This window comes from Canis lupus, chromosome 1, assembly GCF_048164855.1.
Source record: "Canis lupus baileyi chromosome 1, mCanLup2.hap1, whole genome shotgun sequence".
NCBI lineage: Eukaryota > Metazoa > Chordata > Mammalia > Carnivora > Canidae > Canis > Canis lupus.
Genome location: NC_132838.1, coordinates 87,066,840 through 87,093,902, shown reverse-complemented (window position 1 = coordinate 87,093,902; position 27,063 = coordinate 87,066,840). Strand labels below are relative to the sequence as shown.

Here is a 27,063-nt window from a genome sequence, read left to right as displayed (position 1 = left end):
TAATCATAAAATGTAATTGTGCCTTGGACCACTGTAAAGGATGTGAGATCCTATAAAGGGAGAACTTGACCTCATCCAGGGCACAGACTACTGACTACCCACCAAAATCCATTCTCATATTCTGTCCAACTGCACAGCATTTCCCAGATTTTTGCACCCTTTAGGGTGGCCATGCGGCAAAGTTCTCTCCAACGAGTACAAGTCAATCAGTTACCATTTCTAGGCCTGGACCATTAAACTCATCACTCCCATGAGTGATAATGGCATGGCCAAGAGCAACTACAAATCGAGCATTGAGAGTGACAGCCTCGGTCAGCCTAAGTTCCTGAATGATTACGTGGAAATAATCCACTTCCACCCCCAGACCCCCACCACCGTCACCAGCAAAACCAGCCCAGACTATTACATGGGGAGGAAAGAAATCTCTCTCTTGTTTGAACTATTTCTTTTAGGTCTATTGACTCAGCAATTTAGCCTTCCTCAAGTAATACAGAGCTGCATGCCGGCAGGCAAAACAAAACACAACATTCTCTTATCATACATTTATGTAATATGTCTCTTAAAGGCTTTCACATCTAGTAGGAGAATTAATTCTCTCAAAAACCCTATGAGACAAGTAATAGGGCATCTATTATTACACCCACCTGCCAGATGAGGCTCAAAAGAATTCAGTGACTCAGGAAGGTTCCCGTAGGTCATTAGTCATTTCTGGTATCTGTGACTGACTCATCATTTCGATTTGGACAAGTCATCCCTTTCTCTTTTTTTTTTTTCATTTATAGGATCATTCCTGTCTTTCCACCTAAGGGGAAGAAATACTACGGGGCTTCTCTATGAAATACTCTGATGGAAAGACAACACAAATGTGATACTTGGTTCTATGAGTTATGTATGCAGGAGAGATATAATTTGGCAATGCCCTCCTAATTATTTCCTCTTCAGTATCTTGGATCCATTGGAACCAGATCAATATGCCAAACTATAGGCTACTAAGCATAAACTACTATTAGTCTTAGATCTTAACATCTGAGATAATCTCATCTGAGATAATCTTAACATCTGAGATAATCTCATCTTTGGTCATTCTTGGTGGGCTCCTTTTGACTTCATTTACTCATCTGCATATGTCCTGTTTGCATCTTTTCAAAAATCATTCATTCATGCATGTGTGCACCCAAATTTTACTGTGTAAAAATCACCATGTTAAGCAATAGGTATCCAAGAGTAAACCATACAGGCACGGTGCTGGCCCTCAGTAAGATTACAGTCTAATCAGAGAAACCAGTAAATAGGCAATTTTATATCAGTGTAAATAGTCATCAGGGCAAAGAAGAAACTGAACAATGAAGAGAATGAGAATTGAAACACTCTTTTTACCTCTTCTTGCCTCTAGTTGCATAAACAATGTGGCCTACTTGGGCCAGCAAGGGTTAGGATTATTCAAAAATGTATTATTTCCAAGTTGCCAAGATAGCTATTTTCAGCTTTTGGATGCTGGAGTCGTTTCACTTTGCTTCTAGGAAATTTGGGGCTACATTTGGTACTTAGCTTTAGTACATGGCTGAACTAAGATCTCTAATTCAAGTATCTTTCTAGTCCTTCTAAACTGTTTCTGCTTTGCTTCCGTTTTCTGGTGGAAAAAGATAGAAGGAAGGAGGGAGAGAGAGAGAAAGGGAAAGAGAAAGCAAAGAGGGAAAGAGGGAACATTGTTATACATGAGAGCTTTGACATTTTGCTTTGTTTTGTTAAAGATGTATTTATTTGAGAGGAAGAGAGAGAGAGCATGTGCATGGGTGCTTGTACACATGCATGAGAGTAGGGGGAGGGGCAGAGGGAAAGGATCTTCAGGCAGACTCCCTGCTGAGCACAGAGGGCTCCCTCTCATGACCCATGAGTGCAGAGGGCTCAATCTCATGACTTGAGCTGAAATCAAGAGTCAGATACGTAACCAACTGAGCCACCCAACATTCCAATCATTTGTCCTCACATCCTGACCCGGTAACCGGATGTGCTGTGGGCCCTGAATCAACCTGGGAGGCATTTCTGTTCAAGGTCAAGGATGCCCCAGAACCATCATTTAGTTTGAGAAAACTATGTCCTTGCCCTGAAAGCCAAAGCAGAAATAAGTGACCCTGTCACCATAGTTCTGCTCCCACTAAACCTGTTCTATGTACCCAAACAAGTTGGCAGAAGAGCTGCGATCTGAGGCCCAGGGTGAGGAGAGAAACTATATTTGGAAAGGAAAGAAGAACATTTACTGAGTGCTTATTGTATATTTATTATCTGTTATAAGTGCCTCATGACAATTCTCTCATTAAATCCTCACAGCTTTACCATGCCATAGTCTTCTCCGAGTGTCCCTCCTGCTTGCACCACCTGGCCCAGGGAGGTTAGGGTCCACCATCATGCTCTCCCTGCATCTCTAAATCCAAAAAACAGAGGCAAGCCCCTTGTATACCTAGCCTGGACATTTTTCATGCACCAATCCCCACACTTAACTAATGAAAAGCTTACCAGAAATTGGATTAACACGTTAGGCAGATCATAGGCTCAGAGGCATATGGCAATGAGAGTAAAACCATAGGCCTACATGTTTTAATCCCGGTCTTTGTTTCAATCCCCTGCTCATGCCTTTCCCCCTTTCTTCAAGCTTGGGAGACACAGCACTGATGTTCTTGGCTCCCTACATGTCAACAAGGCACGCCACCGCGGAGCTGAAACCTTGGGGGAACTCAGACCCAAAACATTTGAGAATAGAGCATATGGCTTCCTCGAAGCAGAATGGCACAGTGACATGTGTCTTTACAAACTTAACAGGCTGTAATCTGCTGCAGCTGCTACGGAAAGGCCTGTCTATCTTGGCATTGGACATCCTCTGTTCATAAATTAGCTTTTCAGCTGGGCTTAGGTATGGAAACCAGACAGCTCCTAAAGTGAAAGAGGTTTCTGGAACAGAACTAAAAAGCATATTGAGATGCCAGGCTGAGGATTCATAATTTTTAGGTCTCTTGTTGATCAGTAGAATAGTCATTTCTTTATCAGTCACGGAAGCAGCAGCACAACCATGGAGAAGCATCACAACTTTGCCTACACAGTTATTAGGGAAAATGTCATTCCTTGGCTGCGGAGAAATCTCCAGATACATAGCTAGGGAAGGGTTAGGTCCGTAGCATTGTTAGATGCTCTTCTCGACCACCACCAGCTGCCTCACTTCTCACCACAGTCTATTCTAGATATTTCCAGGTAGCGATGATGCATCACAGCATTTTCACTCTGTTCAACCCCCTCCTGACAGGTGAGTCCTCGCTAGCATGGAAGGTCAGTGACAGCAGAAATCACATTGATCCTGTTGACTATTGTATTCCCACCACTTCGCACAGAACTAGATACATAACAGGCATTTAGTGAGTATTTGTTGAATGGAAAATAAATTCCTTTACTCTTAGGTCAGGTTTCTTCTCTCCCTTTGCACTCACTTTCTCCAGCTGTGGCACATGCTTCCTGGCCTCAGATTTTATTGTACCCAGATGGTTCTTCACAACATGAGTTCTCTCAGAATCCGTATTTGCTGCAACCATGTGTTATCTGCAAAAGAAGTACACTACTATTAATGTACCTGCGGTCGAAAAGTGCAGTTGTTCATTGCAGCCCGAGGTGGAAGGAAGATGCCTCTTTCCTTGAGACCATAGGGAGACAGCAGTATTTTAGAATCAGATGACATTTTAAGTGTTTACTATTCCAAAGGGTCTTTCCTCTGCCTAGGTCAGGCTGCTAATCTCTTTCTTCAGATGACTTTTTCTAAGTTTTTCTTTTGAAGATTAATAGACTGATTGATTGATTGATTGATTGACTGATTTGAGAGAGAGAGAGAGCATTGTAGGGAGGGGCAGAGGGAGAGAGAAACTCAGGCAGACTCCCCACTGAGTGCAGGGCCTGACACAAGGCTCGATCTCATGACCCTGAGATCATGACCTGAGCTGAAACCAGGAGTCCAACGCTTAGCTGACTGCACCATCCAGGCACCTATAAGGTTTCTTTTATTACCATAAAAGTAGCTACTGCTCATTGTTAGGATGGGGAAAAGAAGAAGGTACAAAAAGTAAAAACAAGATGAATAGAAAACCTCCCCTGGTATCTGTGTCCACACGCTTCCATCTAACTCCCCACATTAGTTCTCCTTTCACTGTAGTTTTTTAATGTAGTATCTACCCCTTGAATGTTGTGGCATTTTTCCTGAGATTCTATCACCTTTTCCCCTCTTCTCTCACGTACTGTTCCTGGCTCATCTATGTACTATCAAGGCTTTGGGTACCCTACATGTTATTCAAATACCCTTAGAATTGGGCTGAATTAAAAAAAAGAAAAAAGAATTGGGTTGAATTGAATTGAATTGCTACTCTGTCCTCCTTCCCTTCAAGGCCTGGCCAACAGAGCATGAACACAAACAACACTAGCCAAATAAAACATGCTGTTTATTAATGGCATTAGCAGAGCAGAGCTCTAGCAAAAGCTGGAATGGGAAACACAGCTCAGGCTCAAGGGACCCACTTGCTTCCCAGACTTGAGCCCCGAGACTCAGCTATGCCAGGAATAAGTAAGCAATAAAGACCGGCACTGCAGAGGCAACCCCAAATCCACTTACAGATCTACCCATGTGGACAAGAACTAGAGGCCTGCCTCACCAGCCCCAACACAGAGGAACAGAGAGGCAGACACAGACAGAGCAAGCTCAACTCCTGATATGGCTTTGCAGTTGCCACTTGGCAGGCCGGTCTGGCCCATGGAGGCAGACAGAGCAACAAAAAGGAATAGCTATTCTTCATACAAGGGGCAAGTCCTTGACTCTAACCTGCCAGCAGCATGGATCCAGAGAGTAGGAAAAGAGGAAGGCATGCCATTAATAACACCATGAATACAGTGGCTCTGCCCTCAGAAAAATATAGCCCATTAACTTCAGGTTCTGAGCTACTGATGAACCTTTTCTCTCCCTTAGCAGGGAGTAATGAGGGATGTGAGATGAGACAAAGCACGCTTCCCGGCACTCCCCCAGTTAGTCCAATTATCTATGGGCTAAAGCTACTGTGAACAGCCAATACTGCTCCCCAGTACTGCCTGGCACATAGTAGATACTCCAGAGATATTTGTTGACTAAATTAATCAGGAAATGACTCCCAAATCTGTATGTTGTATGTCCAGTCCAGACCCCTGTCATGAACTCCAGTCCACCTTCCCCAAGCCTTCCTTCTTCTATCTCATCTTAGTAAATGGAACCACTACCAATACAATCATTCATGTCATTATCTTTCAGCTCTCTCCACCAAGGATGGATCACCCCCAAGAGAAATTAACTTCTTACCCAGTAGTCAGAGCCTCCCTCACTCCCCTTTTATGGTTTTAGCAAGATGGCAAGCAAAAAAATTTTGCTTATTCAAAGAAATTTATCTAGACTTTTGATGTCTAGGAAACATTCCTTGAAGACAACAAAGATTGGATTCACATCCTCTTGCCTTCACTGTATTCCCTTACTTGATGGATAAGTATCCTGCAAACTTCCCTTTTCATACCTTATGAATTATATTTTAGGTCATTAATTCAAATATATAAAATTATCTTGATATTTTTAACCCCAACCCCAAATGAAAACAAAAACAAGAAACTTCCTTGGATACTGTATCTTACACACACATTTCTTAAGCAAATTAAAATTATTCTTCAACTCTTATTATAGTGGTTAAAACTATCTCCCATTGTCTTATTATTTTACCTAATTTTTTTCTTGGCTTTAAAATTTTGGAAACCATCTTCAACTCCTGAATTACCACTCAAGAAAAAGGACTATTGGGCAGCCCAGGTGGCTCAGCGGTTTAGCACCGCCTTCAGCCCAGGGCCTGATCCTGGAGACCCAGGATCGAGTCCCACGTCGGGCTCCCTGCATGAAGCCTGCTTCTCCCTCTGCCTGTGTCTCTGCCTCTCTCTCTCCTCTCTGTGTATTCTCATGAATAAATAAATAAAATCTTTAAAAAAGAAGAAGGACTATTTTCTCTGTGATATGAAATGTTCAAAAGAAAGTTAATAACTTTTTCTGTGTAATTTAAAATATCTCATTTCCTGTACAAGTTCTCTGAGAGTACCCAAGACTCAAAATATCAACATGAAAGACCCATCTCAACACCAATATCTTATCATACTCCATAGTTTTTAAAAAGTTGCCAACCAGTTCTCATCTTACAAAGAACCTAGATAATTCACTTACAGAACATCTCATAGTTCACTGGCTTGGTTTTGCTAGAAATGGGTCACAAATGTATAACAAGACAAAGAATTCAAAGAAAATAATTAATTATGGTATCAAACAGCACTTGAATCAAAAGAGAACAGGTATGTAACCAAGGCTTGACTGCAAAAATAAATTAACATATGAAATGCCTAGACAGGGCAGAAATAAAATGTCACCCCTGGTCAGGGGCTATTATAGAAGGAGACTAACATTCATTCATTTATCCCTGATTATTAGAGAAGAATATGATTTCTGCCCAGAAAGGACCTCAGAATGTTTATCCACTGGCCCATAAGGACACTGTCTGCAGTTTATTTTAACTGGAATATTTGAAGAGCCAAAATATTCCATTTGCCAAGTTATAGAAATCAATAAATCTTACTTGGTTCTTGGCATTCTCAGCCATTATTCCTACTTTTTATCATCTGGCCTGCATAAAGCTATTAAAGTAATTCTTTTCAGATTGGGCATTTTTTCTGGGGAAAGTATTTGTAACAGCTTCCTTTTAACTTATGAATTTATTCAAATTAAATATCTGCAGGCAAGATCATCTCTGGAATATGAAATACTCGAAGAGTTTATATTCTATAAAGTCAGAGATCTGACTTCAGCGGTGAATCTACCACTTCTCAGCTGGGTGGCCTTGAGTAAATCATGTTTTCTGAGCTGCAAGTTTTTTATTTGTAAGATAGAGATGATGACAATACTCACCTCATAAGATTTTGGTGCAAATTTAATGACATTATACATGCAATGAGACAAAGACATGTAGGCACCCCATAAATGCTCTTTCAAAGAAAGTACAGATGAATAATTTTACATCTTTAAATGTGGAAAGTCTTTCCATGCATGGTGAAAAACAAGAAACCATAAATTAAAATATTAATATATTTACATAAAACAAAGTTTTTTGAGTAACAAAAATATTTCAGTCAAGAATAAAAGACACTTCAAGAAAAATATTTGCAACGTATGTACCAGGAAAAGGGTAAATATGCACAGTGCATCACATTCTTATAAATCAGTATGAAACAGGAAAAAAACAGGCAAAGGATATGAATACATAATTCAAAAATATGGAGCCAATACCTATATGAACAGATGTTCAGCCTCACTAGGAATCAAAGAAATATAAATAAAGCAACAGATTGGCTATGATGAAAAAGATGGGTAAAACCCAACATTTGCAGGTGTGGAAGCTGGTAAGTATATTGATTGACCAGATCTTTTTAAAGAGCTCTTTAGTGATATGATCAGAATTTTAAATATGTATTCCCTTCTCTTGGTTATATGATTTTTTCTGGATATTTTATATGGGTATTATTTCCACAGTTGGACAAAAAAAATAAAGCTATTTTCATTTTGTAAAATTAAAATAGTTTTTCCCTTATTCTCAGGATTGTTATGAGAATAGAATTACATTCTCTCCCAAATAAGATCACAGACAGCCTTACAGGGAATGATCATAGCCAAAATGATTACTAATATCCATGTGGCACCTCATAAATGGCAAAAGTACTGCCACTTACCTCAATTCTCATAACTGCTATTCATAAACAGAGCTGGAACTCTCATTGCTCCACTAGGAATGAGCATGAGTCTAGAGGCTCTTTTTATCCACAGGTGGCATCAGGCATTGCCCCTTGGACTGGAAAAATGGGAAGGGGGCCAAAATTCAGGAACCTGGACCATCTTCTCCACTGGCCATCCCCTGGGGGGGACTCAACTATCAGTAAGTTAATACCTATATAGCACCTTTAGGCTCTTTTACCTATGGTTCTTTTGCCTATTGTAATATATTGCATAAAAGGGACTGCTTGCCATCTGTTGAATGTTAAAAAGAACTGCTCCTCATTGCAACTTTATGAAATCAGTCTTGTTCTTTAAGATCCGTATCAGATCTGTCCATGGGATGTGAGAATTGCCCCTTCCTGCCAGTAAGAGCTTAAATTTACACTCTTATCTATGACCCCATCAGAAATCATGATGACCAAAATTAGGATTGGGCAAACTGCTCTGCAGTTATATCCCAGATCCCAGTCTTCACCTCATCCATCCACACCATTATACTTGTCAGGCTACTTTCCTACATTAGGTACCAATATGCTTATCTTCTTTCCCTCTCACATTTTTTCAAAAAGATACTGGAGAAAAAAATACACAAGCCTTCTGAGACTCCTTCATACTAAAGTACAAATGAGGCCAAAATCAATGGCATTTCATACCCACAGGATAAAAAAATCTAAGGTAATATATAGTGAGGTTACTATAAGTATGATCTCAGAGTATTCAATTATTTGCAAAATATTTTGAGGTGAGAAGCTGTTTCTGACATCATATTAACAATGGTGGTGCCATACAACATTGACCAGAGGACCTAGGCCCAGATTTAGCCAGATTTGGGTATTTAAACATTATTTATCAGTATATCTTTTTTTAAAAAAAGGTATTTATTTATTTATTTATTTATTTATTTATTTATTTATTTATTTATTTATTTATTTATGAAAAACACAGAGTAAGAGGCAGAAACATAGGCAGAGGGAGAAGCAAGCTCCCTGCAGGGAGCCTGATGCAGGGCTCGATCCCAAGACCCCGAGGTCATGACCTGAGCCCAAGGCAGACGCTCAACCACTAAGCCACCCAGGTGCTGTATTTATCAGTATATCTTGAAAGTTAGGGAATTTTCCTGAAATACACCGTAATCTTCTCTATGGGACCTTAAACCTCACCAGCAATTGACTGTGAATAGCTGGTATAAGCATTATCTTTACTTAGAATGTCCTGGAAAACCTTAAGAGGATCAGAATTTCTTTAAAGTCTTAAAAAAAGAATATGCCAAAGTAGAGGGGTAGCAACTTTTCAGCCTGAAATAAATCGTAGCAACTACTATGTACTCAATTACAAAAGAGCTCTATGAATGAAATCTTTCATTTTCTGTATCAACGAAAGGTCAAGTAAACTACAGTGGAATAGTATGGATTCAGTAAGAGTGACAATGTAAACTATTATTTGAAGGCACAGAAAGCTGTCCATGATATATATTTTGAAGTAGATTAGAAGTATGGATATTGCAACCCCATTTTTTAAATGTATGTAACAGGGCATTGTTTTCAAGGAGGAAGAATTAAGCCAATGTGTTTCCATTCTCAATAATCCATAGTTCCAAGTCACCCTATGGCTCCAATATCGAGATCCCTGTCGATGGCCTCAGGTTCTACCCTAGGGTAGAGAGGACACTACTTCCAAAAGTAGAAATCTATCCTAAGACAGCCCCTTCCAAAGTGGTTACTGAAAGAATAAGGTAAAGGAGATAAAGGATGCAGATTTGTGCAGGCATTCTCTCCAGGGGCTGACGGCTCAGAGGTGAGAAGGTGGGAGCCTATGTAGTGCACAGGTTGAGGAAAATGCCTAAGACAAAGGGACTTTCACCTGCTTCCTTTAAGTAACACTGAATTGCTGCTAAGTTTTTTCTGTACTTAATAATCACCACACACTGTTGGAAAATTAAGAGGATATATGGTTCCCATTGTATCCCAGTATCGTACACACAAAAATAAACACACACAATTATGTGGAGATGGGGAAAATATCATTTGCCCAGTAGCGATAACAGAAGTTGGAGCTGGATAAATAATGTGGCATGGGACTTAGAGCAGGCACTCTTCCAACCTGATTTGGCAGCAAATCTTTCTCCCTCATCGTAAACACAGGCTCCATCTCACTTCAAAGCTCTGGCCACTTTTGGCCACCAGAAACCGAACCAGTTCTCCAAACTAGACAAAAGACCATCTACTGGTTTCAATTAGTCATTAAAAGTGCTCTGTTAAGTAGAAAGAATATGTTCAGTGACCAACCCGAAGAAGAATCTTCCCTAAGGAAATGTTGCTAGATTCTCTAACAGCACAGCAAAAGAGAGGTTCTAGACAAAGCAGCTATGATTAGCAAAGAAAAAGAAAAAAAAATGAGGAAAATATCATGGTGTAGGTTTCAAAACTCTACGTGCCATGTAACACAATCACATGTTGCCAAATGCAGTCAGGCTATGGAAATCATGACCTGTAATCATTAAAAATAGGGTTTAATGCCTTTCCATTGCCCACAAATTTAAGACAGATGACATGACTAGCCTCATCCCAGCCAAGATAGACAAGACTTTTGGGTTTAGGGGTTTTTTGTTTTGTTTTGTTTTGTTTTGTCGTTTTGTTGTTTGGGGGGGGGGGGGTTGTGGGTTTTTTTGTTTTGGTGTGTTTTGTTTTGTTTTGTTGCCTCTCATTATTCCCAGAGTATGATTTTCTAAGAACTAAAACCTTTACAAATGTAACTAACCCTTCCAACTAACCGGAGTTGCCAATTGGTTCAGAGCCTAAGACCATGTCCAGGGAGTTCTATAAATTTTGCATAATGCCAAATACATAATCCTTGTTTCTAAACTTTCTCAATATGCTTTGACAATGGCAAGACAAAGGGAAAATTGTTATTGCAGCTAAAACAATTGTTCAATGGAGCCCAGACTTGTGGAACTGTGATGACTGCATTTAAAAACTTAGATTCTTCAGGGCAGCCTGGGTGGCTCAGCAGTTCAGCCCAGGGCATGATCCTGGGGACCCAGGATCGAGTCCCACGTCGGGCTTCCTGCATGGAGCCTGTTTCTCCCTCTGCCTGTGTCTCTGTGCCTCTCTCTCTGTCTCTCATGAATGGATAAATAAAGTCTTTAAAAAAAAAAAAAACTTAGATTCTGCCCTCTTAGGTATGACATGGACCAAGGTCCTACATGGGGCACAATGCACAGCTTCCAAGGCCTTCTGTCTGCTGAGGAACCATGAAACTAAGAGTCAAAACTCCTGACTTTAATTCTGATACTATATTTGATTCACTTCTGCCCAAGTTTTGCTAAACATCACCATCCAATACCACTTAAATGTTTGGAAATCCTCTAACTAATATGTTCCATGACTGAATTTTCCCTTTTTTTTCTTGGAAATGGCAAAAGGACTCAGTCACCTATGTAGTTGAATAATAACAAAAGCTGGAAAGCTACAAGAGAAAGTATTTCAAATATCCTTGCATGACTATTTAAGCCAAGCTTAGTTTTCTGTTTTCTGCAAATCAATATTGAAAGTAGTTTCTTTTTTCTAAGCACATGTTCTAACGGTGAGGCAATTTCAAATAAGAAGTATTAACTGAAAACCATGTAGCAATGTAGTACTATGACTACACTGCAAAATAAAAACAAGCAAATGAGATTTAGCACCTGCCCTTGAGAATCTGTCATTCATTTGTTCAAGCTAAATGTATTTAGCATCTACTATAGGACAGAAGAGGCACGATCCCTGCCTTCACAGAGCACACAGAATGGTGGAATGATCGATAATTAAGCAATTACATGGAGTGCCTGGGTGGCTGGGTTGGTTGAGCATCTAACTTTGATTCCAGGTCAGGTCATGATCTCAGGGTTGTGAGATCGAGCCCTGAGTAAGGTTCCATGCTCAGCTCAGAGTCTGTTTGTCCCTCTCCCTCCCTTTGCATGTGTTCACACACGTTCTCTCTCTGTCTCTCTCTCTCTCTCTTTCTCTATTTCTCTCAAATAAATTAAATCTTTTTAAAAATAAAATAAAATAGGGGCACCTGAGTGGCTCAGTTGTTGAGCGTCTCCCTTTGGCTCAGGTGGTGATCCCTGGGTTCTCAGATGGTGTCCCGCATCATGCTCTCCTCAGGGAACCTGTTTCTCTATCTTCCTATGTCTCTGCCTCTCTCTCTGTCTCTCATGAATAAATAAAATCTTTAAAAAAATAAAATTAAATTAAAAAGATAATTAAGTCATTACAATGTGTCACACTAGAGATAGTCTGGCATGGTGTGGAGGCACAAATGGACACCTACCATGAGCTTGGAAAAGTCAAGAAAGGCTTTCTAAAGAGAGCAAACTGAACTACAAATAGACTTTTCAAGACAAAACAGGAATATTCCCGGTTTTAGAGATGATTATGCTGGTGAAGACAGGTGCTTGTTTATGGCTTGAATTATTCATTCACTAATTCCACAAGTATTGATTGAACACACACTATGTTTCAGGTATATAATAAAAGGGATTCCCTTCTTAATGTTATTATTATCGTAGTAGTAGTATCAAAGATAATATCATCTAATAAGTTATAGATTATGTGTTTATTAATTTTGTCTTTCATGCAACAAACACTGGACTGAATGCCTAAGAAGATAGCTGACATTCCTCAAGTTGCTGACATGAAAAGTTGTCAAAATCAGGCAAAGCTTCTGCCCACAACTCATGTTAAACAACCAGTTAGGTAATTATTCATTATACTTCAATTCTTTGTGCTATGGAAAATATTGCTGATTTTAAAATACATAGGAAGTTTTGTCAGGGATCTATGATTCTAATCATTCCATTTATATATTAATACTAACTGTGCAAAATAATATATTAAACATATGCTTAAAATATATGGAAACAGTAACATACCTGGGGATGGAGACTGTAATGTGGTAGTAGATGTTTAACAAGTTCTCAAGAAAACACAAAATATCTTACTTTGACTATTTCAGTTGCTGTGATATAAACAGTCCCCACCATGGCCAAATGCAAACTATCAATGTTTTACCAATTGCTTTGTAAAATTTCTGAAAACTTATCAATCAACCTTTAGGAGCTGATATAAGCCAGCACTAACATACCACTAGGTGAAAGTAAGAGATAAAAACTCTCCTAGTTTCTTGCATTGTCCTGGATGTATTAAAAATAATAATTTATATTACTTTTCAGTAGAAAAAGTAATAATTTCTATTAGTCTCTAACAATGACAAAGATCATCATTTCTAGGTAGCTATTAAAAGACAAATAGAGGAATGCATTAAGAACAAGCAATTGGAGAGAAAATAGAATAATGAAAAATGTTTAATTAATCAAAGAAAATGCAAGAAAGGAGAGAAAATAAAATATAAAATAGGTGGGACAAACTAAAAACTAATAATAAGATTATAGAAATAAAGTAAGTGTATAGTAATTGTAATTAAGTGTAAATGGACTATACACCCCAATTAAATGTCAGAGTTGTCAGGGTGGATGTAATCCAAGATCTAACTACATGCTATTCAACACTCTTTAAATATAAGGATATAAAATGAATAAAAGTACATGATGACATTTTATAATATATACATAGCAAATCATTATGTTGTACATCTTAAACTTACAAAATATTATGTCAGTTACATCTCAATAAAGCTGAGAGGAAAAAAGCAACATATATTTTTAGAAAGCAAAATACTGGAAATATACATACCACACAAATACCAATCAATAAAAGCTTACTTAGCTATAATTATATCACATAAAGTAAATTTTAAGGTAAGAAAATTGCTAAACAGATATTTCATAATAAGAATGGGTCAACTAAGAAGATACAAAATTTTTATAAAAGATAGAAAATTTTTAAATTTGTATTCAACAAGAAAAATTAATGAAATAGGAGCAACAGACAAATCCACAATTACAGTTGAAGACTTCAACCCTCCCCAGTAATTAATAGAACAAGAAGATAGACAGTCAATAAGATTGTAGAAGATTTTAACACTATTAACCAACTTGACCTGATTAACATTTATGCAACACTCAGCAAATAACTGCAGTATATTTATTCTTTTCAAATGTACATGGAAACATATACAAAAAAATTCCCTATATGCTGGGCTATAAGGCCAATTTCAACAAATTCTGAAATGACTAAAGTCATATAGAGAACAGTCTCGGACCACAGTTGAATTGATGATTAAATCAATATGAAAAGAAAGCAAGAAAACTAAATGTTTGGAAATTAAGCAATATATTTATAAATAACCTGTGGACCAAAGAGGAAATTACAGTGGAAATTAGAAGTATTTTAACTGGGCAGCCCAGGTGGCTCAGCGGTTTAGTGCCGCCTTTAGCCCAGGGCCTAATCTTGTAGCCCTGGGATAGAGTCCCGCATCAGGCTCCCTGCATGGAGCCTGCTTCTGCCTGTGTCTCTGCCTCTATCTCTCTCTCTCTGTGTGTCTCTCATGAATAAATAAATAAAATATTTTTAAAAAGGTATTTTAACTGAATGATAGCAAAAAATATAGCAAAACATAATTTGCTTCTAAACCAGTCCATACAGAGAACTGTAGCACCTTAAATGTGTCTATTAGAAAAGGCTAAAAATCAGTGACCTAAAAATACATCTCCAAAAGTTAGAAAAAACAAGAACAAATTACACACAAAGAGTGAAGAAACAAGGAAATGACAGAGATACAAAAAATAATTAATGAAGTGGAAACAAATTATTCAGTAGAAAAAATTAGCGAAGCCAGTTTTGTTTTTAAAAGATTCATAATTAATAAATTCCTAGTAATTCGTACCAAGAAAAAAACAAAAAGTTACAACTTACTCTTGCCAGAAATAAAGAGAGGACATCACAGATATGACATTTTTTTTAAAGATGCTATTATAAATTATCGTAGGCTACTTAACTTGAAAAATTTGAGTGAAATGGACAAATTCCTGGAAAAATACAACTTACCAAAACTAACATAAGAAAAAACTGAAAATCTGAATAATCCTTTATCTATTAAGGAAATTTAAAGCTTAATTAAGAGCCTTTCCACACTTTCTCTCAAGATGGCAGAGAAGTAGGGAGGCCCTGAGTCTGTCTCATTCCTTGAATACAACTAGATAGTTATCAAATTATTCTGCAAACCTGAGAAATCAATCAAAAGTCTGAGAAAACAAATACTCCAAGTCTACAGGTAGAAAAGCCACCACCTCTTGGGAGGTAGAAGGTGTGGGGACTTGAGCCCAGGGCGATATAGCTGAGTATACGGTGGCAGGGAGGGAGCCTGCTTAAGGAGGCTACTGCAAGGTAGTATAAGCAGCAGAGCATAAAACTTGAACTTTTAGAAGTCTGCTACAGTGGGGGACAGGCCTGGCTTAAAGGTGCTCAGGCAGTGAAGCAGAACAGAATCCCAGGTATGACGCCATGATCTGAGGATCCCCTGGGCTGTGAGAAGAATGGGTGACGCCTAAGTGCAGCACAGTTTCCAGGTAAAAGAGTGGGGAGACCAGTGGAGAATAGTGAGTCTATGGGCAGGCTTTCTGCTCTGTATTGCCATAAACCATGAACTGCTGCCGGGTCATGTGACTGCTTTCCTGGGACAGGTCCAGCAAAAGGCATGGCAAGATTCCCCCCAGTAGTCCCTAAAATTTGGAGTTTTGAAACTCAGTCACCTGCAGGAGATTAAAATGGCAGGCACAGGCAGGATGAACACAGAGTTCTGACAGAAACCTGGGAGACCAGAGTGAATGACTGTGCTCTTCTGTGAGGGCTCACTGAACAATGGGGGGAGGGGTGCAAACTTTCAACTCCAGGGCTAGAGAGTAGGGTGCGGCCACATTCATCCCACCCATGAGTCCTGAAAGCCTTCAGGGAGCAAAACAGCACTGCCTGGTGGAGTCTGGAGCTGCTTACCCAACCCTGCCATCCTGTGCACTGGAGGTGCATTTCCACCAGGGCAAGTCCACCTGAGAACCAGCACAACAGGTCCCTCCTCCAAAAGACCAGCATGAAGAACTCCCTCCCACCAAGTTTACTGATCATAGAGGCTGCAAAGCTTCACCTCCAGGGGAAAACAGTATCTAGCATCCTTTATACTTTTCTTCTATAGCTTTTTGTTATTTTTAAATTATTTTTTTTATTTTTCCAATTCTTTATTCTTTTTAAATTTTTATATATATTTTATTTTTTTTTGTTTCCTTTAATTGTATTTTGTTTTATTTTTTTTCCGTGCTTTCTTATTTGGGGATCTAATTTCTTTTAACAAGCAGACCAAAACACACCCAGGATCTAGTTTTTTAATTTTTTTGTAGTTGTTGTTGTTATAATTATTTTTGTTGCTTTTCTTCCTTCCTTCCTTTCTTTCTTTCTTTATTTCTTTCTTTCTTCTTTCTTCTTTTCTTGTCTGGACAAAACAATGAGATGGAAAAATTCATCCCCCCAAAAAAGAACAGGAGGTAGTACTTACAGCCAGGGATTTAATCAACTCGGATATAAGATGTCTGAACTAGAATTTAAAACAATGATTATAAGGATACTATCTGGGCCTGAAAAAAAGCATAGAAGACACTACAGAATTCCTTATTGTAGAGATAAAAGAACTAAAATCTAGTCGGGCCAGAATTAAAAATGCTATAACCAAGATGCAGTTCCAAGTGCAGGCCGTAACAATGGAGATGAATGAGGTAGAAGACTGTATTAGTGTATAAAAGAATAAATTATGGAAAATAATGAAGCTGAGAAGAAGAAAGAAAACTATTAGGTCACAAAGGTAGACTTAGGGAACTCAGTGATTCCATAAAGTGAAATAGATCCATATTATAGGAGTTCCAGTAGAAGAGTGTGAAAAGGGGGCAGAAGGTTTATTGGAACAAATCATAGCTGAGAATTTCCCTAATCTAGGGAAGGAAATAAGCATTTAAGTCCAAGAGCCCCAAGAACTCCCCTCAAAATCAACAAAATCAACAAAAATGACATATTACGGTGAAATTTACAAATTACAAAGATAAAGAGAAAATCCTGATAGCAGCTCAGGACAAGAAAGTCCTTAATCTATGAGGTAGATACATGACACTGGCAGCAGACCTGCCCACAGAGACCTGTCAGGCCAGAAAGGATTGGCATGATATATTCAACGTGCTAATGGGAAAAATATGCAGCCAGGAATACTTTATCCAGCAACACTGTCATTTAGAATAGAAGGAGAGATAAAGAGTTTCCAAGCAAACAAAAAAATAAAGGAATTGGGATGCCTGGGTGGCTCAGTGGTTGAGCGTCTGCCTTTGGCTCAGGGTATGATCTTAGAGTCTCAGGATCAAGTCCCACATCAGGCTCCCTGCAGGGAGCCTGCTTCTCCCTCTGCCCATGTCTCCACCTCTCTCTCTGGGTCTCTCATGAATAAATAGATAAAAATCTTTAATAAAATAAAATAAATAAAATAAATAAAATAAAATAAAATAAAATAAAATAAAATAAATAAAATAAAATAAAATAAAATAAAATAAAATAAAATAATTCGTGAACACTAAACCAGCCCGGCAGACCCTTTGATCAGAGACACCAAAATTAACAAAGACTAGAAAGGAACAGAGACAATCTAGAGAAACACTGACTTTACAGGCAATACAATGGCACTAAATTCATACCTTTCAATAAATACTCTGAATGTACAAACATTATATGTTCTCATTCATTTGGGGAATATAAATAATAGTGAAAGGGAATATAAGGGAAGGGAGAAGAAATGTGTGGGAAATATCAGAAAGGGAGACAGAACATAAAGACTCCTAACTCTGGGAAACGAACTAGGGGTGGTGGAAGGGGAGGAGGGCGAGGGGTGGGGGTGAATGGGTGACGGGCACTGAGGGGGGCACTTGACGGGATGAGCACTGGGCATTATTCTGTATGTTGGCAAATTGAACACCAATAAAAAGTAAATTTATTATTAAAAATAAATAAATAAATAAATACTCTGAATGGAAATAGACTAAATGTGCCAATCAAATGACATAGGGTATCAGAATGGATTAAAAAAAAAACAGGACCCGTAAATATGCTACCTAAAGGAGACTAATTTTAGATCCAAAAACACCTGTAGATTGAAAGAGTGGGGAAGGAGAATCATTTATCACACTAATGGACATGAAAAGAAAGCTGGAGTAGCCATCCTCATATCAGACAAAATAATTTTTTTAAGATTTATTTCATCATTTGAGAGAGAGAGAGAGAGTGACCAGCATGCATGTGCAGGAAGGGGCAGAGGGAAAGAATCTTCAAGCAGACTCCCCACTGAGCTCAGAGCTTGATGCGGTGCTCAGTCTCACAACCCATGAGATTACGACCTGAGCCAAAACCAAGAGCCAGACACTCAACTCACTGAGCCACCCAGACACTCCCAGATAAACTAGATTTTAAACCAAAGTCTGTAATAAGAGATGAAGAAGGATACCATATCACAATAAAAGGGTCTATCCAACAAAAAGATCTAAAAGTTGTAAATATTTATGCCCCTTAACTTGGGAGCCTCCAAACATATGAATTAATTAATAATAAACTTAAATTCACTGATAATAATTTGATAGTAAGGGGTTTTAACACCTCACTCATAGCAATGGACAGATCATCTAAGCAGGAGATCAACAAGGAAACAGGATTTTGAATGATACACTGGACCAGACGGACTTCACAGATATAGTCAGAGCATTTCATTCAGATATTCAGAATATTTATTCTTTTTGAGTGCATATGAAGCATCCTCCAGAATAGATCACTTACTGGGTCACAAATCAAGACTCAATTGGTACAAAAAGAATGAGGTCATACCATGCATATTTTCAGATCACAATACTATGAAACTTGAATTCAATCACAAGAAAAAATTCGAAAAAAAAATTTTGAAAGGACCACAAATACATGGAGGTTAGAGAACATCCTACTAAAGAATGAATGGGTCAACCAGGAAATTAAAGAAGAATTTTTTTTTAAGACTGTATGTATTTATTCATGAAAGACACAGAGAGAGGCAGAGACACAGGCAGAGGAAGAAGCAGGCTCCTCACAGGGAGCCCGATGTGGCACTCGATCTCAGGATCCCAAGATCACAATCTGAGCCAAAGGCAGATGCTCAGCCACTGAGCCACCCAGGAGTCCCTTAAAGAAGAATTTTTTTTAAAACTTGGAAGCAAATGAAAATGAAAACACGACAGTTCAAAATCTTCGGGATGAAGCAAAGGTAGTCCAGAGAAAAGTATATAGCAATACAGGTCTTCCTTAAGAATCAAGAAAAGTCTCAAATACACAACCTAACCTTAAACCTAAAAGTTCTGGGGAAAAAAAAAAAAAAAACAGCAAATAAAGCCTAAATCCAGCAAGAGAAGAGAGATAATAAAGATTAGAGCAGAAATCAATGATATAAAAATCAAAAGAACAACAGAAACTAGGAGCTAGTTCCTTGAGAGTATTAAACAACATTGAGAAACTCCTAGCCAGATGTATCAAAAAGAAAAGAGAAAGGACTCAAATAAATAAAATCAAAAAAATAAATAAATAAAATCATGAATGAAAGTGGATCACAACCAACACCAAAGAAATATAGACAATTATAAGAGAATACTATGAGCAATTATATGCCAACAAATTAGGCAATCTGGAAAAAATTCCTAGAAATATATAAACCATCAAAACTGAAACAGGAAGAAATACAAAATGTGAAGAGACTTCTAACTAGCAAAGAAACAGAATCAGTAATCAAAAATCTCCCAACAAACAGGTCTCCAGGGCCAGACAGCTTCCCAGGGGAATTCTACCAAGTGCTTAAGGAAGAATTAACACCTATTCTCCTGAAACTGTTCCAAAAAAAAAAAAAAAAGAAATGGAAGGAAAACTGCCAAACTCATTCTATGAGTCCAGCACTACCTTCATCCCAAAACCAGGCAAAGACCCCACTAGAAAGAATTACAGACCAATATCCCTGATGAACGCAGATGCAAAAAATTCTCAATAAGATACCAACTAATCAGATCCAACAGTACATTAAAAGGATTATGCACCACAACCAAGGATTTGTTCCAAAGCTACAGAAATGGTTCAACATCTGCAAATCAATCTGATACACCACAAGAATAAAAGAAAGGATAAGAACCACATGATCTTCTCAATAGATAACAAAAAAAAGCTTTTGACAAAATACAGCATCTTTTCTTGAAAAAAACCCTTTAGCACATAGGGGTAGAGGGAACATACCTCACCATCAGAAAGGCCATATATGAAGGACCCACAGTTATATCATCCTCAAAAGGGAAAAAAAATGAGAGCTTTTCCCCTAAGATCAGGAACACAACAGGAATGCCAGCTCTCATCACTGTTGTTCAACATGTACTAGAAGTCCTAGCCTCAGCAATCAGACAACAAAAAGAAATAAAAGGCATCCAAATTGGCAAAGAAGAAGTCAAATTTTCACTCTCCGCAGACAGCATGGTGTTCTATGTAGAAAACCCAAAAGACTCTACCAAGAAATTGCTAGAACTGATACAGGAATTCAGCAAAGTTGAAGGATATAAAATCAATACACAGAAGTCAGTTGCATTTCTCTACATTAACAATGAGACTGAAGAACGAGAAATCAAGGAATTGATCCCGTTGATAATTGCACAAAAACCATAAGATACCTAGGAATAAACCTAACCAAAGAAGTAAAAGATCTGGATTCTGTTAACTATAGAACACTATGAAAGAAACTGAGGAAGACAGGAAGAGATGGAAAAACATTCCATGCTCATGGATTGGAAAAATAAATATTGTTAAAATACCTATGCTACCCAGAGCAATCTACACATTCAATGCAATCCCTATCAAAATACCACCAGCAGGGGTGCCTGGGTGGTTCAGTCAGTTAAGCGACTGCCTTTGGCTCAGGGTCCTGGAATCAAGTCCTTCTGCTCCATGCTCAGCAGGAAGTCTGCTTCTCCCTCTCTCTTTGCCACTCCCACTATTTGTGTTCTCTCTCTCCCTCTCTTGATCTGTCAAATAAATAAATATTTTTAAAAATACCACCAGCATTTTTCACAGAGCTGGAACATAAAATCCTAAAATTTGTATGGAACCAAGAAAAGACCCTGAATAACCAAAGGAATGTTGAAAAAGAAAACTGAACCGAGTTGCATCACAATTCCAGACTTCGAGCTCTATTACAAAACTGTAATCACGAAGGCAGTATGATACTGGCACAAAAACAGACACATAGATCAATGGAACAGAATAGAGAACCCAGAAATGAACCCTCAACTAATCTTTGACAAAGCAGGAAAGAATATCCAGTGGAAAAAAAAAGACAGACTCTTCAACAAATGATGCTGGGAAATTGGACAGCCACATGCAGAAGAATGAAACCAGACCACTTTCTTATACCATACCCAGAAATAAACTCACAATGAATTAGAGACCTAAATATGCGATAGGAATCCATCAAAATCCTAGAGGAATACACAGGCAGCTACCTCTTTGACCTCAGCTTCAGCAACTTCTTGCTAGATATATCTCCAAAAGCAAGGGAAACAAAAGTAAATATGAACTACTGGGACTTCATCAGGATAAAAAGCTTTTGTGCAGCAAGGAAACAATCAACAAAACTAAAAGACAACCTACAGAATGGGAGAAGATATTCACAAATGACATATCAGATAAAGGGCTAATATCTAAGATCTATAAAGAACTTATCAAACCCAACATCTAAAAACCAAATAATCTAGTCAAGAAATGGGCTTCTGCCATTGGGACATGAACAGGCATTTCCCCGAAGACATAAAAATGGTTAACAGGCACATGAAAAAATGCTCAACATCCTTCAGCATCAGGGAAATAGGAATGAAAAGCACAATGAGATACCACCTCACACCAGGCAGAAAGACTAAAATTAACAACTTAGGAAACAACAGGTGTTGGTGGGGATGCAGAGAAAGGCTAACCTTCTTAAACTGTTGGTGGGAATGTGAATTGGTGCAGCCACTCTGGAAAACAGTATGGAAGTTCCTCAAAAAGTTAAAAATAAAAAATAAATAAAAAATAAAAAATAAATTTAAAAAAAAGTTAAAAATAGAACTATCCTACAACCCAGCAATTGCACTACTAGGTATTTATTCAAAGGACACAAAAATAGTGATTCAAAGGGGCACCTGCATCCCAGTGTTTAGCAGCAATTCCACAGTAGTCAAACTATGGAAAGAGCCAGATGTCCATCAACAGATGATTAGATAAAGAAGATGTGGTGAGTATATATACAACGGAATACTACTCAGCCATCAAACAAATGAAATCTTGCCATTTGCCACAATGTGTTTGGAACTAGAGAATATTATACTAAGTGAAATAAGTCAATCAGAAAAAGACAATTATTATATGATCTCGCTCAAATGAAGAATCTAAGAAACAAAACAGATGAACACAGGGAAAGGGAAGAAAAATAAAACAAGATAAAAACAGAGAAGGAGGCAAACCATAAATGACTCTTAACTCTAGGGAACAAACTGAAGGTTGCTGGAAGGAAGGTGGGTAGGGGATAAGATAACTGGGTGATGAGCATTAAGAAGGGCATTTGAGGGATCCCTGGGTGGCGCAGTGGTTCAGCGCCTGCCTTTGGCCCAGGGCACGATCCTGGAGACCCGGGATCGAAACCCACGTCGGGCTCCCGGTGCATGGAGGAGCCTGCTTCTCCCTCTGCCTGTGTCTCTGCCTCTCTCTTCTCTCTTTCTCTATCTGTGTGACTATCATAAATAAATTTTAAAATTTTTTAAAAAAAGATTTCTGTTAAAAAAAAAAGAAGGGCATTTGATGTAATGAGCACTGGGTCTTATAAGCAACTGATGAATCACTAAACTCTACTCCTGAAACTAATAATATACTATATGTTAACTAAATTAAATTTAAATTAAAATAATAATAATAATAATAATTTTTAAAAGAATATTTCCACAAAGAAATCTGTAGGTTCAGCTAGCCTCATCAGTGATCCTCCAAATAATTAAGGAAAAAATTAATAACTTTAATTTATATTCCTTATATCCAGAGAATAAATAGGAAAAAAACATTTCTAACTCTTTTGATAAAGCCAGGATAACTTGCTTCTACAATCTGACAATACATTAAAAGAAAGAAAATCATAGGCTAAAGTTCTTTATAAAGAGAAATTTTAGAAAATCAAATCAGCAATACATAAAAATTATGATATGCCCTAGTGAAATAAGGTTTATTTCAGGAACGCAAAGATGATTTAATGTGCTAAAATCAATCTAAGAAATCTTTCATATTAACAAGAGAAAAATCATGAAAATCTTAATAGATGCAAAAATATCACTTGATAAAATTAAAAACCCATTTATGACTTAAAACAAAAAAGCTGTTAGCAAAATGGGAAGAGAAGGAATTTCCTTTATCTTATAATGTGTATCCACATAAAAACTACAGAGCAAACATTTAGAGGACAGTCTAACAGGTCAATATGTGAATATTAGCAGTTCTAGAAAAAGAGAACAAGAAATAAAAAGGAAGAAATTATCAAAGAAACAATAAACATGCTATCACAGTATCTCAGCATGTCATCAGTCAACAAAGAAAAAGTACTCTGGAAATTTCGAAGAGATTTCCCTTCTGTCCATTTATTGGAAGAAAAAAAATTACCTTGAATAAAAGATTATGTGAAATCTTCTAGCTCGTATTTGCATGGAATTTGGACCAAAAACTAGAAGACTTTTATTTGCAAGATCTTGGACCCCCTATAAATATTTCCCATTAATCCTTGATCTCCAAGGAAATGGAAGCAAACCCCTCAGCTTTAAGATACTGGAGTAAGTTTTTGCAATCTGGCCACCTACCCCTCATATAAGAACCTCCATTAGGGATAGAAAGTCACTGACATAAGTAAAACCATAAACACACATTATCTCAGAAGGAATTCCTTAATCATGAATGGCTATATTAGTAACATGCAGAAAAATGTTTTACAAAACTCACAAAAATATAGAGAAATTAAAATAAAAGCAGTAAGATATGTTCACCCCCTACAGTCCTTTTATTAAGAAATCAATAGGGGCACCTGAGTGGCTCAGTCAGTTAAGCATCCAACTCTTGATTTCAGCTCAGGTCTTGATCTTAAGGTTGTGAGTTCAAGTCCTCTGTTGGGCTCCACACTGGACATGGAGTCTACGAGAGAGAGAGAGAGATGTATTTGGCCCAAACAGTATTTTTATTCTTAAAAGATTTTATTTATTTATTCATGAGAGACACAGAGAGAGAGAGAGAGACAGAGACAGAGACACAGGCAGAGGGAGAAACAGGCCCCCCACAAGGAGCCCGATGTGGGACTCTATCCTGGATTCCAGGATCAGGACCTGAGCCAAAGGCAGACACTCAACCACTGAGCCATCCAGGCGTCCCTCAAACAGTATTTTTAGAAATAGAAATTTCACATAAATTTCTCGTCATAACATTTGGGATATCTTGAAACATTTGAATTTCTCTTGAAATGTTTGAAAATCTAGCAATGTTTGCCTGAATTTCCACAAAGCAACAACTGGCTGGTGTCAAGAAGCAGCTCCCCCTTTAAAATGAAGCTTTCAACCCCTAAATGGCTGTAGCAGCAACCCCTCCCTGTTGTCTTCCATGAGGCTCACTTCAATCATTTATATTACTTAGTTGGTACCTCTGGGCATATCAGCTTGTGACCTGTGTCCTGTATCTATGCCATTCAAAATGTAGTCCACAGAATCAGTAATACCTAGAAGTGCGGAATAAATGCAGATTCCCAGGCCCTACTACAGACCCACTGAATCAGAATCTCTGAGGGTAGCTTCCAGGAATCTGTGTCTTAGCAGGGCCTCTAATCACATTTATGTTCCACATGAAAACCTATGCTAGCAATTGCTTGTAGAACTTACTATGGAAAAGCTTTTTTCCCATTAACAATGGGTTTGTCTTCTCATCACACAAAAACATATCCTATCTTTCCCTAGCTACTAGAAAGCTCAGACATTAAGTTTGTGGATCTTTCCTAGAGTGACTATCTGTTCCATCCACCTGTGTTCTGTTCCCACTGGTCACTACCCCTTGGTTTTTACCTCCTATTGAAATGTATTTTTTCCTATACAGCAACACTTTGGGGTTTTTTACATTAGTATTTTACTTATATTTGTTTATTTTATGTTATATTTTTAAAAATTATATTTATTTATTCATCAGAGACACAGACATAGAGGCATAAACATACGCAGAGGGAGAAGCAGGCTCTTTGCAGGGAAGCCGACGTGGGACTCCATCCCAGGACCCCGGGATCATGTTCTGAGCTGAAGGCAGACACTCAACCACTGAGCCACCCAGGTGCCCCTCTTTTATTTTAGGTAGTTCTTGAGAGAGCCTGAAATCCATAGTAGAACCATATGAAGGTATAAGTAGATAAATAATGGTTCTGAAGTCTGACTGCCTTGGTTTGTTAACTCCTGGCTATTCCACGTATTGGCTCTGTGACCATAGACAAGTCAGTTCTGAGCTTTCCTAATCTTTTAAATGAAGGAAATATTTGTACTTCACAGAATAGCACAGAATAGTGTTAGGGTTAAATTGGATAATTCATGAAAAGCAAATTAGCACACTGCCAGAAAACAGAAAGAATCACCAGTCAGGGATTAATTCCAGCTGCACAGAATTAGAAGATCCACTTCAGGGATTACCAAATAGGAATTTATTGTCTCCTCAAAGAATTTCACATCGAGGTGGTGCAAGAAAGCAACTCCTCAGCGTCATCAGTTGTCTCGAGTTACTTCCCTCTTTCTCTCTGCTCTGCCAGCCTCAGTGAGTGGCCCTTATCCTATGGTCTCCTTGTTGCCTCGAGATGGAAACTCTACCTCTATCCTCATCTCAACCTTCCAAAAGCAGCACTGACAGTGACAAGAAAGAGGGGGTAGCAATATTAGGAAAGGAAGATTTTTCCAGAAATCACCTGCAAACTTCTGCTTTCTTTTTCTAATCAGAACTGTGTCACATAACCACTTCTAACTGCAAGAACGCTAGTTTTTTAGCAGAGCACATTATGACTTTCTTAGGAAAATGGGGGAAAAAATATTGTGTAGTTGACAAGCTTTAGCTGCCATCTAAAGACTCAATATCTTGAGTTCATTATTTTTATTTACAAAGAAAACTAAAAGACCCATCATAGGGCAGCCCCGGTGGAGCAGCAGTTTAGCACCGCCTGCAGCCCAGGGTGTGATCCTGGCGACCCTGGATCGAGTCCCATATCAGGCTCTCTGTATGATCCCTGTTCTCCCTCTGCCTGTGTCTCTGCCTCTCTCTCTGTCTCTATGAATAAATAAATAAAATCTTTAAAAAAAAAAAGACCCATCATGTATACCTTTAACAAGTCTGTGTATATATGTGTGTACACACACACACATACACACACTCACACACACACGTGGTCTAGAAGCTTTCCAGTTGAAAGTTCCTATGCAACCCTACATTGTTCAAGATGCTTATAAAATCACCAATATTAATAATAGCTACTGGCTATATCCAGGCACTAAAATATTTTATACATTATTACATTTTGTAAAAAAAATTTTAAGTAAACTCTGCCCCCAGTGTGGGGCTCAAACTCATAACTCTGAGATCAAGAATCACACGCTCTACTGCCTAAGCCAGCCAGGTACCCTCATACAATATTACATTTAATCTTCACCATACTATTAATAGCTATTAATATTTATACCCATTAAATTGATGTGGAAACTTAAGTGTTTCAAAGAGACAATAACTTGCCCAAACTTACTTAGACAGTAAGTAGAATAGTTAGGATTTGGATTCAAATTTGATGTACTTCAAAAACCCCTGCTCTAAGATTCCTCTTTCTAAAGATCATTTCTTTACCTTTCAGAAAAGAATATATTACTATTTCTTACAAAGCAATAGCCTGGCCATTCTCACTCCCTTCATAGTTTTTTGTCCAAACATTTCTCTTCTAAGCAGAATACATTTCTCATTAAAATATGGTCCATAGTTTTTCTCACTGACTGAACAAGGATCCTGAGTGGGTATCTTTTTTATATGTTTCTTTTCCCTACCAAAAAGAAAGAAAGAAAAGTCTTTCAGGCATTGAAACATCCAGGCTCCACTTAGCTCTTGCCCTTAGCCAAAGACTACACTGCTCCTAGTAGAGAC

General features: G+C 38.1%; 1 long non-coding RNA gene across 1 annotated transcript in view; it reads right to left on the bottom strand.

Annotated features, from left to right (window-relative positions):
• Positions 1-2,385: 2,385 nt before the first annotated feature.
• LOC140621215 (uncharacterized) overlaps positions 2,386-27,063 on the bottom strand; it is a 37,949-nt gene continuing 13,271 nt past the window's right edge. The window contains exons 2-3 of the long non-coding RNA XR_012020959.1: positions 23,951-24,057; positions 2,386-3,585 (exon numbers count right to left, since the gene is read on the bottom strand). This is a non-coding gene — a long non-coding RNA (uncharacterized lncRNA). The remainder of the gene's footprint in view (positions 3,586-23,950; positions 24,058-27,063) is intronic.